This window comes from Bos javanicus, chromosome 6 (genome assembly GCF_032452875.1).
Source record: "Bos javanicus breed banteng chromosome 6, ARS-OSU_banteng_1.0, whole genome shotgun sequence".
Classification (NCBI taxonomy): domain Eukaryota; kingdom Metazoa; phylum Chordata; class Mammalia; order Artiodactyla; family Bovidae; genus Bos; species Bos javanicus.
Window position 1 is genome coordinate 4,962,343 of NC_083873.1, and position 18,654 is coordinate 4,980,996.

Below are 18,654 nucleotides of genomic sequence, written 5' to 3' on the forward strand. Positions count from 1 at the left end.
AAACATTACTAATAATGAAAAAAACTTGATTTATAATATTATCTCTGAGCATAAATATCCTGATATTCACAAATATAATTTAAAGATGATTAAAGTTACGTCTAATATTTTGCACATTCCTTCTTTTAAAAGTGGTGTTTTATTATTATGGTGGTGTTTCAATCTTGTGAGGTTTCCCTGGTACAAAAAAATTATCATCATCATACTTACGATTCTCCAAGTAGTTGGCTTAGAAATGATACATTCATTTACCTTTGATGTGTCAGAAGTCATTTAATTAGCTGAGGCTCTAGTTCTTTGGAACGTCCGTAGTGTTAACTACTTTGGGCTCAATATTGTTATCACTGCTGGTAGTTAATTTGTTATATGACAGGAAAAAAATTAACACCGGAGCCTTCAGTCTGGGCCATGTTAGAATAGTCTAGATTTCCTAGACCCGTGGACTGGCACAGAATGCAAAGAGGATCTTATACCAGAATGGTGCTGCTAATCCTGTGTCCAAGTTCGCATTCTCTCTTTAAAGAATGCGTAACACAGTACTGGAAAACAGCATATATAAAAATGTTTATATTTATTTCACAGCAGGCTTCCTAAACATTTGATATAGTTTTCTAACCCTGCAAGCATTTAAGCAAGTAGAGTAAGTTTTTATGCCACCTTGGCATGTGAGTCAGCAGAAGAAAATTAAGATTTTAGGTACTACTCATATGCTGAACATTGAGAAAGGAGATAAGACCAATGAAACTTGATGATCTAAATTAGTGTGAAGGAGTTAATATTAGAATATCACAGTTCCTAGCAAGTCACTATAGACTTACTAGGAATTACTTACTTAATAATGCATTTGCCTTTGTAAAATCATATAAAAATGAAAGGAATTCCAGCTTGTAGTGGATACCTCATTTTAAAATTTTGTCTTCTTGGAGAAAAATAATGGTCTTTTCCTTAAAGTAAAGTTCACCTGACATCTTTTATATTATGTTTGACTGGCCTACCTTTTCCTCCCATTCTTCTACTAGAGACTATTCCTTAAGTGTAAGTACATTTTGGATGTGTTTCTAATAAAGGACCTATGGTAAGATTTCACATATTTTATCCTGTCTGAAAATATTGTGCGTCTGTGATCATGAATCTGTCCTGCCTTTCCCAGTCTTACCTAGCCTTCATATGACACAGAGGGCTTTTATTAGACTCTGTACTTAGGGAGAAATTTATTCTTTACACCTAACGTACGAAATTCATCATCACCAATATGTACAGCTGATTAAAGCCTGACATTGTAGACATAATTCAAGACCCTCCTTTGTATGGTTCTCGCTGACCCATGGCAGCTGGTGATGCACAACTTGAAACGAAAGAGATTGCTTAAAAATATTCCTGGGACTTTGATACCATGGACGTAAGTATAACTGCTGAAATCTGAAAGAATACACCACCATTATTGGGATTTAGTTGTTGGAACAGTATGTCCTTTGTTCGTTCTTTAATATTTGATAATGCAACTCATAAAAAGGGAAGTGCATTGACCTCCAACTTGATATTTGTGTTTCCTGGCTATAGTATTAGCATCTGGAGAGCTGAAACTGTATTTGATGAACAAAAGAAGGTCTGAAATTAACTTTTGTGAAATCACACTGTATAGTTCCTATGCTAAGTAGGAACATAAAAATATGGGAAACAAAATCACATTGAATTGATTCTAAAACCTATTTAAATTGGAAAAATGAGTCTTTTATGGAATATTGCCTTTAGTCATTAGAAATTCTGAAAAATTAAATTTGGGGAAAATTAACTGATCACTTACTTTTGACTGCCTAAGTCTAGTTTTACTGTTCAAATGTAGGGAAATCTGCTGTTACTTTCTGGTACTCACTTACCTATATAACTGCTTACAGCTCACCTTCTACCTAGCAAATACACCGCTTACTCAAGAAGGTAACATACAGTAAAGCAGCGTCGAGTACACACCATTCGGCATCGCTTCAGCCTCTCCGACTCCTTGCATGTGGAATCCACTCCTTGTGCTCTTTCAGCTGCTGCGTGACTTCATGTCGTCTCCAGTTCCGCCTTCCGCTTGGTTCTGAGAGTGACAAGTTGGTGGTGTTCCCAGACTCAAATTATGATATTTAGGATATTAAGTTGTATCCTTTCTGCTCTGGCTATAAAATATGAAATTGGGGCAGACGAATTTAGTTGATTAGGGTATTATTAGACTAAGTATTTGAGTTGAGCCAACTGGCTTTATACTGAGCAAAGCTATTGCTCAGTGTTCTGAGTTACGGATCTCACCCCTAAAAAGCCAAGGGCATGTGGCTTGTTTCAACTTCAGATCCTGAGAGACAGAGAAAGTCATGAGGAATAAAAGAGGAATTCTGCAGGTATGTGCTACAGACTGGAGTGTAACAACGCCCTTCTAAAAATGGGTAGGTTGGAATTAAAATCTCAGGTAAGGGTACTACAACTGAAGAACTAAGATGGCTTTCCTAAGGCTTACACGTGATGGAGCTGAGATTAAACCTCCGTCTCTCAACTTCTCTTTCTCTCTCCACGTACTGGACGTCACTCACATCACGCTTAGACAATACCATTCTGAGTCTGAGTTTATGCATATCTAGAGAAGAATGCCGTCTTCTAAGTGTCTGTCACAGTAAGTACTCCTTTAAAGGAATGGTTTATAATGTATGTACATACATATGATGGTGCATATTGATAGTCAGCAAGTTAATTAATCAGAAAAATAAGGAAATTATATTTTGGGAAGGGGGACCAAAGTCACTGAATTTGAGATAAGCATTATGTATAGTTAATAATCAGAGACAAATCTATAAAAGCTTATTTAAATATTAATATCATATTTCTACATTTCTTGTGTATATCACATTCTTTATAAATAATGTTTTTGACTAGTTTCCTGGATGGTCTGTTGCAAATGCATACATATCTTGTGGGAATTTAAATACACATACAAGATTGAGCAGTACATAACCAAATTTCATGTTTTAATCAGACAATAAGATAATTATTATAGCCACAAAATATCCTGTACACTCTGCTTTGAGTGAGGAAGTACTTTAACAAAGGTGTAGTGTAAGAAATCACTGAGAATTTAGTTACAAAATATATTTTACCTGAAATTCAAAGCTATGTAAATCCACAATTTTCTCATACTTTAAAGAGGAAAGGGAAAGTGGATAAAGATAGAAAGCATTAAATCTATTTTAGACATGGAAAAAAAAAATCCAGAGGTGAAAACAGCTATTTTCCCACTTGAAAGGGAATGATGGGCATAAGAAAAAGGGTGGAAGGATCATAAGTTTGGCAAGATGATAAACTGTAACATCATTTATCAGCTAAATTATGTTCATTTCCTTAGCAGTAAAATGGATTTAATAGTATCTACTGGTTGGTTCTATTATGAGAAATAAGTCAGAAAAAATTCATTTATTTATGCAAAGGATGCCTGGGACATTAACTAGAGTTCAAATTAATCCTACCCCAGTATTCCTCCAAGTTAATGCCTTGTCATCCTATATATGCCTTCAGAAAATTCTAAAATCCCCAACATTCCATCTCCTACTTTGAAGCAAACTTGTCACAAGGCAAGTCAGACAAGTTTTAAATTGTGTATCACTGATGTAATTATGCTTCAATCACTAATTATGGTGATAGAAGCATTTCATTTAGGAATGTTTTGAAAATTCTTAAGTATTATGTCAATTTAGCATACATACTTCTAGAAATGACCTGTTCTTTTAACCCAAGCATAAAAATAAAAATTTTAATTCCTGGATTATTAGGTGTTTTTTGTTTTGCTTAAACTACATTTAATCTTCTTTTAACGCACAATCAATGATTTTGGGTTTGTAATTGAACTACCTACCTCTCCACTAATGAGATAATAGCACCAAAGTGTTCAAAGGGGAACAACTCTATTATATTGTTCATATATTAAATGCCATGAGTGACAGCAAAATGGAGCTCTGCTATAATATCAAGTAGCAAAAACTGGGTGATTCCATATAAATTTTAGGATTATTTGTTCTAGTTCTGTGAAAAATATTACGGGTAACTTGATAAGGAACGTTAAATCTGTAATTGCTTTGGGTAGTATGGCCATATTAACAATATTCTACCAATTCCAAGAGCATGGGATATCTTACATTTTGTTGAATCATCTTCAGTTTCCTTTACTAATGTTTTATACTTCTCAGCGTTTAAGTCTTTCACATCCTTAGTCAGGCTTATTTCTGACTCTTGTGCATTCTGGGATGTAATGTCCTGAAAATATCAATTAAGTTTAATTGTTCTGTTGTATTATTTAGGGTCTCTGTTGCCTTGTTACTTTGCTGTCTAGAAGACCTGTCCATTGATGTGACTGTGGTGTCAAAGTCTCTACTGTTACAGTATTCTGTAAATTTCTCGCTTTATGTATTTGGGTGCTCCAGTATTAGAGGCACCTGTGTTGATGAATGTAAACTCCTCTTGTATTGATCCTTTCATCATTTATAGTCTCCTCTAAATTTCTGTATGTCCTTTGTTTTGAAGTCTGCTTATCTGATTCCAAGAATTGCAGTCCCCGCTTTCTTGTCATTTTTGTTTGCATGCAATATCTTTTTCTGTCCCTCCTGTCACTTTCAATCTGTGTGTCTCCCTTGCACTAAAGTGGGTCTCTTGTAGACTGTTTTTTTAATCAAATTGCCCCCCTTTTTTTTTAGTTTATGTTGGAGTATAGCCGATTAACCGTGTTGTATTAGGTATATAGCAAAGTATATACATATACATGTATACATATACATATACAAAGTTATACATATACATGTATCTATTTCAAATTATTTTCCTAGTTAGCTTATTAAAGAGTATTGAGCAGAGTTTCATGTGCTGTACAGTAGGTGCTTGTTGGTTATCTGTTTTAAATACAGCGGTGTGTACATGTTAGTCCAAACTCACTATCTATCTCTCCCTCCCACCCTTCCTCCCGGGTTAGTATAAGTTCATCCTCTTTGTGAATCTGTTTCTGTTTTGTAAATAAGTTCCATTTGTATCATGTTTTAAGATCTGCATATAAACAATATCATATGATATTTGTCTGTCTAACCTACTTCACTTGGTAGAATGTCCAGGTCCATCCATGTTGCTGCAGATGGGGTTATTTCATTCATTTTTACAACTGTAGACTTTGGCCATCTGACTGGTGTGTAGTTTGGATATGCATTTCTCTATTATTAGTGGGGTTGAGCATCTCCTCATATGGCACATCTCTCTGATTGAAGCACAATCTACTTGGAGAGGGTATGGAGAAAAAGAACCCCCCTAACATTGTTGGTGGGAGTGTAAATTGGTAGAGCCACTATGGAGAACAGTATGGAGGTTCCTTAAAAAACTAAAGATAGAGCTACCATATCACCCAGAAATCCCACTACTGGGAAAATACCCTGAGAAAACCATAATTCAGAGACACATGCACCTCCAGCAGTGCTATTTTCAATAACCAGGACACGGAAACAACCTAAATGTCCATCAACAGATGAATGGATAAAGAAAAGGTGGTACATTTATACAATGAAATATTACTCAGCCTTAAAAAAGAATAAAAAATGCCATTTGCAACATGGATGGACCTAGACATTATCATACTAACTAGAAGTAAGACAGAGAAAGCAAATTTCTTATGATGTCACTTACACATGAAATCTAAAAATGTTGATCAACTGGGAAACTGTCTGGTGGTCTGGACTTCCACTTTTACTGCCGAGGGCCTGAGTTCAATCCCTCATTGAATCCCTAAGATCCTGCAAGTTGTATGGTTTGTGCCAAAAAAAAATGATACAAATTAACTTATTTACAAAACAGAAATAGTGGTAGACCTTGAAACTTCTGGTTGCCAAAGGGGGAAGGTTATGGGTAAGGATAAGTTAGGAGTTTGGTATTAACATATCCACACTAATATATATAAAATAATCAACAAGGGCCTACTGTATAATACAGGTAACTCAGTGACCTGCGATAGTCTATATGGGAAAAGAACCTGAGAAAGAATATAACTAAATCACATTGCTATACACCTGAAACTAACATAAAATTGTGGATCAACTCTATTCTAATACAAAATAAAAATTAAGACAAAATAATAACAGGCAGAGATAACCAAGTGTCAGAAATGAACTCTACCCCTAGCCAATCCAGCATCCATCTGTGGTCACATGGTTGAGCCCACACAAGTCTAGTAGTAGAACTACCTCAGACTAACCACAAAACTGTCAGAGGTAATAAACAGCAGTTACTTTTAAAAGATACGCTGTTTCGGGTGGTATGTTACACAGCCGTAGGTAACCAATAATGTGCCCTTGACAATGTTGAGAAGAACCAAAATTATAAAGTTAAGAACAAACGTAGTGTGGTTTTTCCAAAATTTTTATCCACAGGTGAGTGTTTAAGACTTTGTTTTATTTAAAATTTACAAAAGTGGCTCGGCTCTACAGCTGGACTGTACCCTAGAGGTTTGTCCTCTAGCTCTGTGTGTGTGCATGCAATGCAAAGTTTTCTACATAAATGTCATAAGAGAGTTTTAAGTAAGTACAACCATTTTCTTAGGTTCTTATCCCTGGAAAATTGTAATATTCTCAAAATTAATTTCACTAAACTATTTCAGAGAACCAAAGGTTTGAAAGTATATTTTAAAACAACTTATGAGACCCAGCCTAAAGTGGTTGGCTCAGAATTTTAATGTCCTTCCCATGTGCTCTATGACTATAGATTTTGCAGGCAGCTTGTGAGAATTTTGGTAAGGAGAATTCACCTTGCAGGGTTTAGAAGAGGAAGCCATTAACTGTTCTCACCAAGAGAATTTCAAATGCTAAAGTCAAAATTTTTACTTAATTTAGCAATTAACTAGTAAAGAGGAAGGTCTTCAGGGAGTCACTGACTACTAATATTTAGGTTCCATAGAGAACATAACACAGGGAGTTCTAGAGCACCTAGCACTGTGGAGTGCCCCTTACCTTGAGCCGAGCTGCTGCACCTGCCTCTAGCCCCATATGCAGAGGACAGCCTTCAGCACAGACTTGTCCAAGATTTCCTGCTGACCTGTCAGCCTGAATACACACAAATTCCGGATTTCTGTGATACTCCACTTGATAAGTTTGTATAGTTTCTAAGCAATAACTAATTAGTTTAAACAATAACTAGTGACTGATCTAAAAGGTACTAGCATACTGATTGCAGTTTGGGGGGTCACCTGCACTTTGATGAAGTCAGGAAATCCCCAATGATCTGCTAGCCCTGGAGGTTTGGCCTGTTGGGGAGCTGTAGTGTTCTTGCTCCAGTTGTGTTCCATCTGAACATGGCATTTAACTCTGAAATGGATCAAACTCAGTGCTTGTTCTTCTCTTTGTCTACTTACCTTTATATGCGAAAGACCAGGCTGTGACCAAACTGGAAGTTAAGCTAGTTCTGTTTACTTAGGTCTAACATAGTAATTCCTCAGATGTAACTTAAATTATATATTTAGATATAAGTGCAGATAAGTATATTATTGATCATATAGCTATGCAGTGTTAACAATGGAAGAAAGACATGGCAGAGAATTCTAAAATATAATGATTCAAAAAGATCTTTATATTTTGCAATGTAAATTTCTATCTTCAGATTCAGTTGGATACAGCAAAATTAACTTCAGTGGGGAATGAAAGTGCAGATCCCCAGATGTTAAGGTTCAGGGGTGGATAGCAGAGCTAAGGGAGAAAGGCTTGTTTGGAGGTTATGTTGACAATGACCTTCCTCAGAGAGGGAAAATAAATTGGTATGAGAAAATGAGTTAGGGAAAGGTGAAGTACAGTGAATTACTCCCTGCGTCCCTCAGAAAGTTTGTCCTGTTAACCCAGGGGTGGTGATCTTGCATTCTGAGGTTATGGTTTATTTTCCAGGAGTAAGTAAGTAACAGAACTCCTTGCTTTGCATGTTATGTAATTTGGACTCTGTTACATTATTTCGGGGTGCCCTTGTAACAACTCCCAATACTTAGCAAACTTTTTAAAAAATATTTTTGCTTCCTTGTACATTCTTACTACATATTTTTTGACTTCAGAAGAATGACTTATTTAGAACTGTTTCAGAGCCAGTGATATGTGCTTTAAATAATTATTATGTTATCCTAAATCATATTTTGAATTCAAATAAATTTCTATGCTGATAAAAAAAATTTTTTTTTGATCTTACTAAAATGACACAGGAACAGGAGTTCAGATTCAACAGCTATCATATCAGGCTTCGTATGTAGTCCTTTGCATGTGGCCTTCTCTAGCCTGGGTCATGTCGGAAACCACAGTCTCTGGGACCTGCTCCATCCTACGAACCTGCCCACAGGGAGACTACAGTGTCTGTTCAGAACACTCAGCTCTCAAGCATTGTAGATACAGCAGTTGCTGCAACTGACACCTGATAAAAGATGATTTATTTTGGTTCCTGGACCCTCAGAGCCTCGTGTCATGCATTTTTAGACAATGCCCCTGATGCAAGGCTTCCAAACAACTAAATACCGTATTTTCATCCCTGTAATGCCCTGAACCTTTTTGTTCCTAATATAGCCCATATTGTTCCTCAGTGGTCACCCGTAGGCCCTGCCACCCACTGCCCTTATGCTTCTCCGTGTCTTCTGATACTGCCTGTTTCAGCATACTCTCCTATAGCTTCCAGTTTTTTTATAAGTGTATATGCTCACCTTCCAGCTCCACTGAACATGTCTCGTATATATGATGGGGGCTTTTTCTCTTCTGTCTCACAAACCTCTAGAGTCAATAATTGAGTAGGTGCCATGGGATGCAAGGTTGGCCTAACATTCGAATCTCAAGGAAGTTCACAATATTAACAAAGTAAAAAAAGTGATGTCATCTCAGCAGACAGAAAAAACACATTTGACAAGACGATACCTGATAACATTCTTGGCAAATTAGAAACAGAAGGAGATTTTTTCAACCTGAGATAGATATAAGCAAAAATCAATAGCTAGCTTCATACTTAATGGTAAATAAATACTTTCTCCCCTGAGGTTAGCAAGAAAATAGAATGTCTAAAGACTTCGAGTCAACATTGTATTGAAAGTTCTAGTCACTATTATTCTTGGACAACATGGTCATTAACACAGAAAATCTGATAGACTCTACAAAAAAACAACTCACAAATGCACTGAGTAAGGTTGTAGGATACAAGATCATTATACAAAAATCAATTCTATTTCCATACATTGAATAACGAGAAACTGAAAATCATTTAAAACAGTATCAAAAATATAAAGTACTTTGGGACAATTCTAATAAAAGATGTACAAGATCAGAAAACTATAAATCATTGCTAGAGCAATCTTAAATATCCAAATCATGAAGAAATATGCTTTGTTCATGGGCTGAAAGACTCAATGTTGCTAAAATGACAATTCTTCCTAGATAGATTTATAGCTTCAACACAATCTAGACCAAAATTTGAGTGTTTTTTTAAAGAAATCAATATGGTGATTCTGAAATTCATATAGGAATGCAAATGATAAAAATAGTTGAAATAATGTTTAGAAAGTTAAAAACATGGAAACCTTATCCTACGTAGTTTTAAGCTATATTAGTTAACAATTGAGTTTGACACAAGTATTAAATAGATGAACAGAAGAAACAGAAGTCCACATATTCAGGAACAATTGCTTTCCAATGAAGTTGCAAAGGAAATTCAGTGGAGAGAGGGTTGTCTTTTCACCAAATAGTGCTAGAACAATTAGATACCCAGGTAGACTCATGTGAGCAGGAGCATAGATGCAGACCAAGCCAGATATGCTGTGCTGATGATGGAAAGGCCATGAACAGCACTGCCGTCTCCAATCTGATTTTGAGAAATGGTGAGCAACTCCTGGAAAACTTAAGAACAAAACAAAGCAAGCCACCATATTTTGTATGGTAGCTATGTTCCCAGAAAATTCAGTACATATTAAAACTATGCAAGATGATTTATATTTACATATAAGAAGAAATTAGGCTCGGAAAATTAGAACAGTGGCTGGTCCATACTGTATGTTCAATAGTTACTGAATGAACTAACAGGCTGCTTTCTACACCCTTTCCATTTTTAATTTTAAACTCTCAAAGGCTGTGAAAGGAAAGGAAAAAGTGAAATGCTTCAAATCTCATTTATTGAAGTATATATTTTGCTCTGGGAAATTCACTAAATATCCAAGACTCTCCATTATCTTTCCTATAAAATATAAGCTGAAGGAGATATCACTGCTGATCCTGAGCCACAGCTCTGTGTTCATCTCCCTGCAGGGGACAGTATTTCTGTCATTTCTAAATAATAGGACACGTTCTTAAGACTAAGATGCAGAGTCTCACTAAATTTGACATGCTGGTTTTCACTATAATTAATCTACTCACCTATTTTCCAGTGTTTATCCTCAGCCTCTTCCTGCTACCAGCCCATGGTCAGTTACATCTGTCCCACTGCCTACTGCAGGAGTTGGGATCAATAACCAAACTCAGTGTGGTTGAAATAAAATTTCCCCTAGGTTGCAGGTACATCAGCTTTCATATCAACTCTGATAATTCTGATTCTTATTTCCCATCCTGAAAAAACTTGGAGAACTATTTTCACCATTCCTTTGCTATTTCAGTGCAACAACCAGATTCAGTCCAATAAGATCTATAAAAGTCCTGAGAAATAAGTTTTATCATTGAGAAGTATAGTTGTAGCATCTTAAGGGGGCACCTTTTTTCCAGTTCTGTGGCCACTGCTGAGTTTTCCAAATTTGCTGGCAAATTGAGTGCAGCACTTTCACAGCATCATCTTTCAGGATTTGAAATAGCTCAACTGGAATTCCATCACCTCCACTAGCTTTGTTCGTAGTGATGCTTTCTAAGGCCCACTTGACTTCTCATTCCAGGATGTCTGGCTCTAGGTCAGTGATCACACCATCATGATTATCTGGGTTGTGAAGATCTTTTTTGTACAGTTCTTCTGTGTATTCTTGCCACCTCTTCCTAATATCTTCTGCTTCTGTTAGGTCCATACCATTTCTGTCCTTTATTGTGCACATCTTTGCATGAAATGTTCCCTTGGTATCTCTAATTTTCTTGAAGAGATCTCTAGTCTTTCCCATTCTGTTGTTTTCCTATTTCTTTGCATTGATCACTGAGGAAGGCTTTCTTATCTCTATTTGCTATTCTTTGGAACTCTGCATTCACATGCTTATATCTTTCCTTTTCTCCTTCGCTTTTCATTTCTCTTTCAATCTCAAAGAAAGGCAATGCCAAAGAATGCTCAAACTACCTCACAATTGCACTCATCTCACACGCTAGTAAAGTAATGCTCAAAATTCTCCAAGCCAGGCTTCAGAAATACGTGAACCATGAACTTCCAGTTGTTCAAGCTGGTTTTAGAAAAGGCAGAGGAACCAGAAACCAAATTGCCAACATCCACTGGACCATCGAAAAAGCAAGCGAGTTCCAGAAAAACATCTATTTCTGTATATTGACAATGCCAAAGCCTTTGACTATGTGGATCACAATAAACTGTGAAAAATTCTGAAAGAGATGGGAATACCAGACCACCTGACCTGCCTCTTGAGAAATTTGTATGCAGGTCAGGAAGCAACAGTTAGAACTGGACATGGAACAACAGACTGGTTCCAAATAGGAAAAGGAGTACGTCAAGGCTGTATATTGTCAGCCTTGTATATTGCTGCAATTGTAATTGTATATTGTATATTGCAATTGTATATTGCTGCTTATTTAACTTATATGAAGAGTACATCATGAGAAATGCTGGGCTGGAAGAAGCACAAGCTGGAATCAAGATTGCCGGGAGAAATATCAATAACCTCAGATATGCAGATGACACCACCCTTATGGCAGAAAGTGAAGAGGAACTAAAAAGCCTCTTGATGAAAGTGAAAGAGGAGAGTGAAAAAGTGGCTTAAAACTCAACATTCAGAAAACGAAGATCATGGCATCCGGTCCCATCACTTCATGGCAAATAGATGGGGAAACAGTGGAACAGTGTCAGACTTTATTTTTGGGGGCTCCAAAATCACTACAGATGGTGACTGCAGCCATGAAATTAAAAGACGCTTATTCCTTGGAAGGAAAGTTATGTCCAACCTAGATAGCATATTGAAAAGCAGAGACATCACTTTGCCAACAAAGGTTCGTCTAGTCAAGGCTATGGTTTTTCCAGTGGTCATGTATGGATGTGAGAGTTGGACTGTGAAGAAAGCTGAGCGCCGAAGAATTGATGCTTTTGAACTGTGGTGTTGGAGAAGACTCTTGAGAGTGCCTTGGACTGCAAGGAGATCCAACCAGTCCATTCTGAAGGAGATCAGCCCTGGGATTTCTTTGGAAGGAATGATGCTAAAGCTGAAACGCCAGTACTTTGGCCACCTCATGTGAAGAGTTGACTCATTGGAGAAGACTCTGATGCCAGGAGGGATTGGGGGCAGGAGGAGAAGGGGACGACAGAGGATGAGATGGCTGGATGGCATCACTGACTCGATGGACGTGAGTCTGAGTGAACTCCAGGAGTTGGTGATGGACAGGGAGGCCTGGCGTGCTGCGATTCATGGGGTCGCAAAGAGTCAAACAGAACTGAGGGACTGAACTGAACTGAAGGGAGCACCGCAGGTGGCACAGTGGTAGAGAGTCTGTCTGCTAAGCAGGAGATGCAGGTTCAATCCCTGGGTCAGGAAGATCCCCTGGAGAAGGGAACAGCAACCCACTCCACTATTCTTGTCTGGAGAAATCCATGGACAGAGGAGCCTGGCGGGCTACAGTTCATGGGGTCAAAAGAGGCAGACACAACTGAAGTGACTGAACAACAAAGGGGGGCACTGCTAATTCTGAATATATCACAATCACCAAGCAAGACACAAAGGTTCCCCATAGCCTGCAGTCATCCGCACCTCGGCAGTGGGGTGGTGGTGGAGGGCTCTGGTTATACATGTTGGCAACAGTCAACATCTATGGGGCTGCAAAGTATAACATCTTTTTTTTTTTTTTTATAAATCTTCCATTTTCCAACAAGGATTTAGGTGGCTTAGAAAGGATTTTATCTGTGGAAATGTTTGATGTAAGTTAGTTAAGAGTATTAAGTGACTAGAAACCTCAAAAAGCCTGGGATGGACAGTAATTCTCCAGGCAACATCTGCTGGATAATGTGGGATTTTCTTGTTTTAAAAAGTTGAAAATAAAAAGGTTCTATTCTAAGAGGCTTCCCTTCACATCAGTGAATAAACTCACATTATTCTCCCTCATACATCAGTTTTTAATTTTCACTGATGTTTTTGCCCAACAATTGTCAGTTTCTTCCAGCAAAAAAGCAATCTACATGTTTGTGATTCTGGTGGGTACAGGATTCAGCATTTACATGTAAGTAGGTTTCAGCTATTACATTTTACACACCACTGAGGAGAACAGACTTACTTAGGTCTCCCTTTCGCGTGCTTTGCAGCTTGTCCTTTACCAGATCACTGTTTTTGCCAGTTGCTTATATGCCATTAGTTCTGCCACCTTCGCGGTTCCTTTGCAGCCCATAGCAAGACACTTACTTTAAACTTTGATGAGGTACAGCAAGTGGGGCTTGTTGGTCAACACTCTGGACAAAACAGGTGGGGAAGCAAAGAAGTGTGTGACATAGACATGTAGAAATTTGGATCGCCCTAATTAATCATGGTTCAGAGATGACAACAAATGACAATAACTGATGTGACCCTTTGAGAAACAATCTGGAACCTCAGTGCCCAGGGAAATCTCATTCGTTTTTGCTCAGCTACTACTGAGTTAACATGTTATAACTTGCTCCTCAGTGGGGCACTTGGTAGAGTTTCTGGGACAGGTCCCACACCATGAGACATTCCCCAAGTCATTCATTTTTCTCTAGCTTCTCACCATGCAGTGTTGTGTCCCCAAATAAAAGATGAGAGTGCCGATACAGTGCCTTTTGCCAATATACATAGTCTTCATAAGTCACTTTGATCTCTAGGAGGTTTACTTGTAGGTTGAAATGTCTAAACTAGTGGCCTGTCTTGTTAAAATCTGATGGCATATGTATCTCCTTCACTGGGTCTGCTGCCTCTACTCTTTAACATGTAGCCTCAGGGGCTTCCCAGGTGGCATTAGAGGTAAAGAACCTGCCTACCAGTGCAGGAGACAAAAGACATATGGGTTTGATCCCCCAATGGGGAAGATCCCCTGGAGGTGGGCATAGCAACCCGCTCCAGTACTCTTGCCTGGAGAATCCCATGGACAGCGGAGCTTGAAGGACCACAGTCCAGAAAGTCACAAAGAGTCAGACATGACTGAAGTTACTTAGCATGTGTGCGCACTCAGTGTAAGTGGCCTCCCTTCAAATGATGAGGCAGACTCTCGGCTGGGCATTTCTCTTCCTACAAAATGTGGGAGTGTGTACATAGACAGTACCCCTCCAAGCTGTTCACCTCAGTAAGGCAGAGATCCCTGTGTAACGCAGCACAAGAGCTCCAGAGCAAGCTAAAACCCAAGAAACAGGATTCACTGGTGCTGCAAGAAAATACTCAATTCCTGTTGGCCATTGATTCTTAACTAAAAAAGAAAAAGCCCGGTTCTTTTTCAGTACAGACCGACACTACTTACTCAATTCATGTACCAGAAAGTTTTATCACCCAAAGAAGGTGAGGTGAGAGTTCCACATCTGGGAGAGAGTATCCTTTGGTTCTTACTCACATTTACTTGCAGCGCACTGCCAGGCACTGTGGTTAAACAGGTTGATGGATCATTATCTAGTTTCAATTACTATACTTCACAAAACAAATACATCCCTTAACAAAGCTCTGTGAACATGGATTAACAACAATACCAACAATCCAAGTAAAACCCGATAAGGAAACAGGAACGCTGACACCTATTGTTGCTATTATCTTTTTGTCAACTATATCACAAAAACAGTGACTAATCAGATCCTCTGGTATAAAGGCCACAGCAACTTGAAATTATCAAAGATCTGAAATAAAGACTTCTACCCACTATCTTTAACTACAGTTAATAAATTAAAGCTTACATACTGTATTTCAAATTTAACTCCCCTTTAAGATTCATAGTTTTATATGTCTTATAATGTATATAGTAGGAAATGTGTTTCGTGAATGAAGGAAAATTTATGAGTATACATATTAAAAATATTTAAGAGATTGAGGGCATATTCAATATAGACTTCATATTCAAAATAAGTAAATTGCAGTCAAGTATGAAAAACTTGTGAGATTCTAACTACTCAAGTTGTATACCTCTAAAGTTTTATATATATATATATATATATTTTAGTAAAAATTTAAATCTCACTACAATAATTGTTTTTTCTTATTTCAAGCATCAAAGCTTAAGATACTTTATTTGGAGCCATACAAAAGTGATAGACTGAACACAGATATTTCACTAGTGCAAGGTCTTAACATAAAAAGTTATCTAAGAGTAAAGGAAAGATTCCCATTTTCCAACAGAAACTTCATGCTATCTTCAAACCGAAATCTATAATCAATAGAATATTAAAGCTGAGACTGTCTTAATATGAACTTGGGTGGTGGATGTAATCCGGCAATGGAGTGGGATATGCTGTGACGTGGTGCCCACTGGGCCAGACTGTCACCCTAACATCGTCACGGGGAAATAACTGCTGTCAGCTGTTGGCATCCCATAAGATGAGGGTAAGAAAAGCTGTAACCTCTACCTCCTGGGCACTGTGTGCTAAAGCTCATTGAGCCCTCACATTAGACATGGAAGAGGCCACTACTGTGCCCATTATACAGATGAAGAAACTGATGCTTAAAGCCATTGATTTCACAAGCTGGTGAATGTCAACAAACTGTTGGAATCCATTATTAGAAATTTGATTCCATCAGAAGCAGAAGCAAATGTGAAATTCAGGGAAATAAGTATTCCTTCAATATAACAAAGGGTTCAGAAAATTTTGTCTGTCAAATATTCATATGTGGGTAGACCCGGAGAATTGAGTTTTCTCTTTCTGGAGGTGGATGTGGTGGATAATTTCTAATAAGGGATTTTCTAGAGGGAGGTTCAGATACTGCATAGAGCTTGGGACCAGATGTTGTCTGTCACTGTCCTCACTGTATAATACCATAATTTTATCCCACAAAACATTTTTTGAAGGTTCAAAGTTTTCTGGAGCTAAGGGGGATTATGTTTATTATTATTATATTTATCATTATAACTACTCACACCAATGTCACTTTTTTTTTTTTTTTATGTGTGAAGTGTGAAAGTAGCTCAGTTGTGTCCAACTTTTTTGTGACTGTAGCTTGCCAGGTTCCTCTGTCCATGGAATTCTCCATGCAATAATACTAGAGTGGGTTGCCATTCCATTCTCCAGGGGATCTTCCCAACCCAGGGACTGAACTCAGGTCTCCCACGTTGTGGGAAGATTCTTTACCATTTGAGCCACCAGGGAAACCCATATCTTTTTAAGATAAATAAAAATAGCCTAAGATAAAATTATAATGGATTTGCTAATTCAAATTTTAAAAGGACATTCATTTACTATGTACTTTTGACAAAAATTTTTCATTGTTCCCTTCTTGTTGAAGCTAAGTAACTATTTATTGCCACGATCAGTTCAGTTCAGTTGATCAGTCATATCTGACTATTTGCAACCTCAATGACTGCAGCATTCCGGGCCTCCCTGTCCATCACCAACTTCCATGGTATACTCAAACACATGTCCATTGACTTGGTGGTGACATCCAACCATCTCATCCTCTGTCATCACCTTCTCTTTCCACCTTCCATCTTTCCCAGCATCCGGGTCTTTTCCAGTGAGTCACTTGTTCCCATCAGGTGGCCAAAGTATTGGAGTTTCAGCTTCAGCATCAGTCCTTCCAATGAATATTCAGGACTGATTTCCTTTAGGATGGACTGGTTGAACCTCCTTGCAGTCCAAGCGACTCTCAAGAGTCTTCTCCAACACCACAGTTCAAAAGCATCAGTTCTTCGGCGCTCAGCTTTCTCTATAGTCCAACTCTCACATCCATACAAGACTACTGGAAAAACCATAGCTTTGATTAGATGGACCTTTGTTGGCAAAGTAAGGTCTCTACTTTTTAATATGCTGTCTAGGTTGGTCATAGCTTTTCTTCCAAGGGACAAGCATCTTTTAATTTTATGGCTGAAGTCACCATCTGCAGTGATTTTGGAGCCCCCAAAGATAAAGTCTGTCACTTTTTCCACTGTTTTCCCATCTATTTGCCATGAAGTGATTGGATTGGATGCCATGATCTTAGTTTTCTGAATGTTGAGTTTTAAGCCAACTTTTTCACTCTCCTCTTTCACTTTCATCAAGAGGATCTTTAGTTTATCTTCACTTTCTGTCATAAGGGTGGTGTCATCTACATATGTGAGGTTATTGATATTTCTCCCAGCAATCTTGATTCCAGCTTGTGCTTCTCCCAGTCCAGCGTTTCTCATGATGTACTCTGCATATAAGTTAAATAAGCAGGGTGACAATATATAGCCCTGACGTAATCCTTTTCCTATTTGGAAGCAGTCTGTTGTTCCATGTCCAGTTCTAACTGTTGCTTCCTGACCTGCATACAGATTTCACAGGAGGGAGGTCAGGTGGTCTGGTGTACCTAACTCCTTAAGAATTTCCCATAGTTTGTTGTGATCCACACAGTCAGAGGCTTTGGCATAGTCAATAAAGCAGAAGTAGATGCTTTTCTGGAACTCTCCTGCTTTTTCAATGATCCAACAGATGTGGGCAATTTGATCTCTGGTTCCTCTGCCTTTTCTAAATCAAGCTTGAACATCTGGAAGTTCATGGTTCACATATTGCTGAAGCCTGGCTTGGAAAATTTCGAGCATTGCTATACTATTGTGTGAGACGGTACAATTGTACAGTAGTTTGAGCATTCTTTAGCATTGCCTTTCTTTGGGATTGGAGTGAAAACTGATCTTTTCAGGTTCTGTGGCTACTGCTGAGTATTCCAAACTTGCTGGCATATTGAGTACAGCACTTTCACAGCATGATCTTTCAGGATTTGAAATAGCTCAACTGGAATTCCATCACCTCCACTAGCTTTGTTTGTAGTGATGCTTCCTAAGACCCACTTGACTTCACATTCCAGGATGTCTGGCTAAAAGTGAGTGATCATATCACTGTGATTATCTGGATTGTGAAGATCTTTTTTGTACAGTTCTTCTGTGTATTCTTGCCACCTCTTCTTAATATCTTCTGCTTCTGTTAGGTCCATACCATTTCTGTCCTTTATTGTGCCCATCTTTGCATGAAAAGTTCCCTGGTATCTCTAATTTTCTAGAAGAGATCTCTGCTGCTGCTGCTGCTGCTAGGTCCCTTCAGTCATGTCCGACTCTGTGCAACCCCATAGACGGCAGCCCACCAGGCTCCACCATCCCTGGGATTCTCCAGGCAAGAACACTGGAGCGGGTTGCCATTTCCTTCTCCAATGCATGAAAGTGAAAAATCAAAACTAATACAATTATGTAAAGTTTAAAAATAAAATAAAATTGAAGAAAAAACAAACAAACAAACAAAAAAAACAAAGTGAAGTCTCTTAGTCATTCCCAACTCTTAGCAACCCCATGGACTGGAGCCTACCAGGCTCCTCCATCCATGGGACTT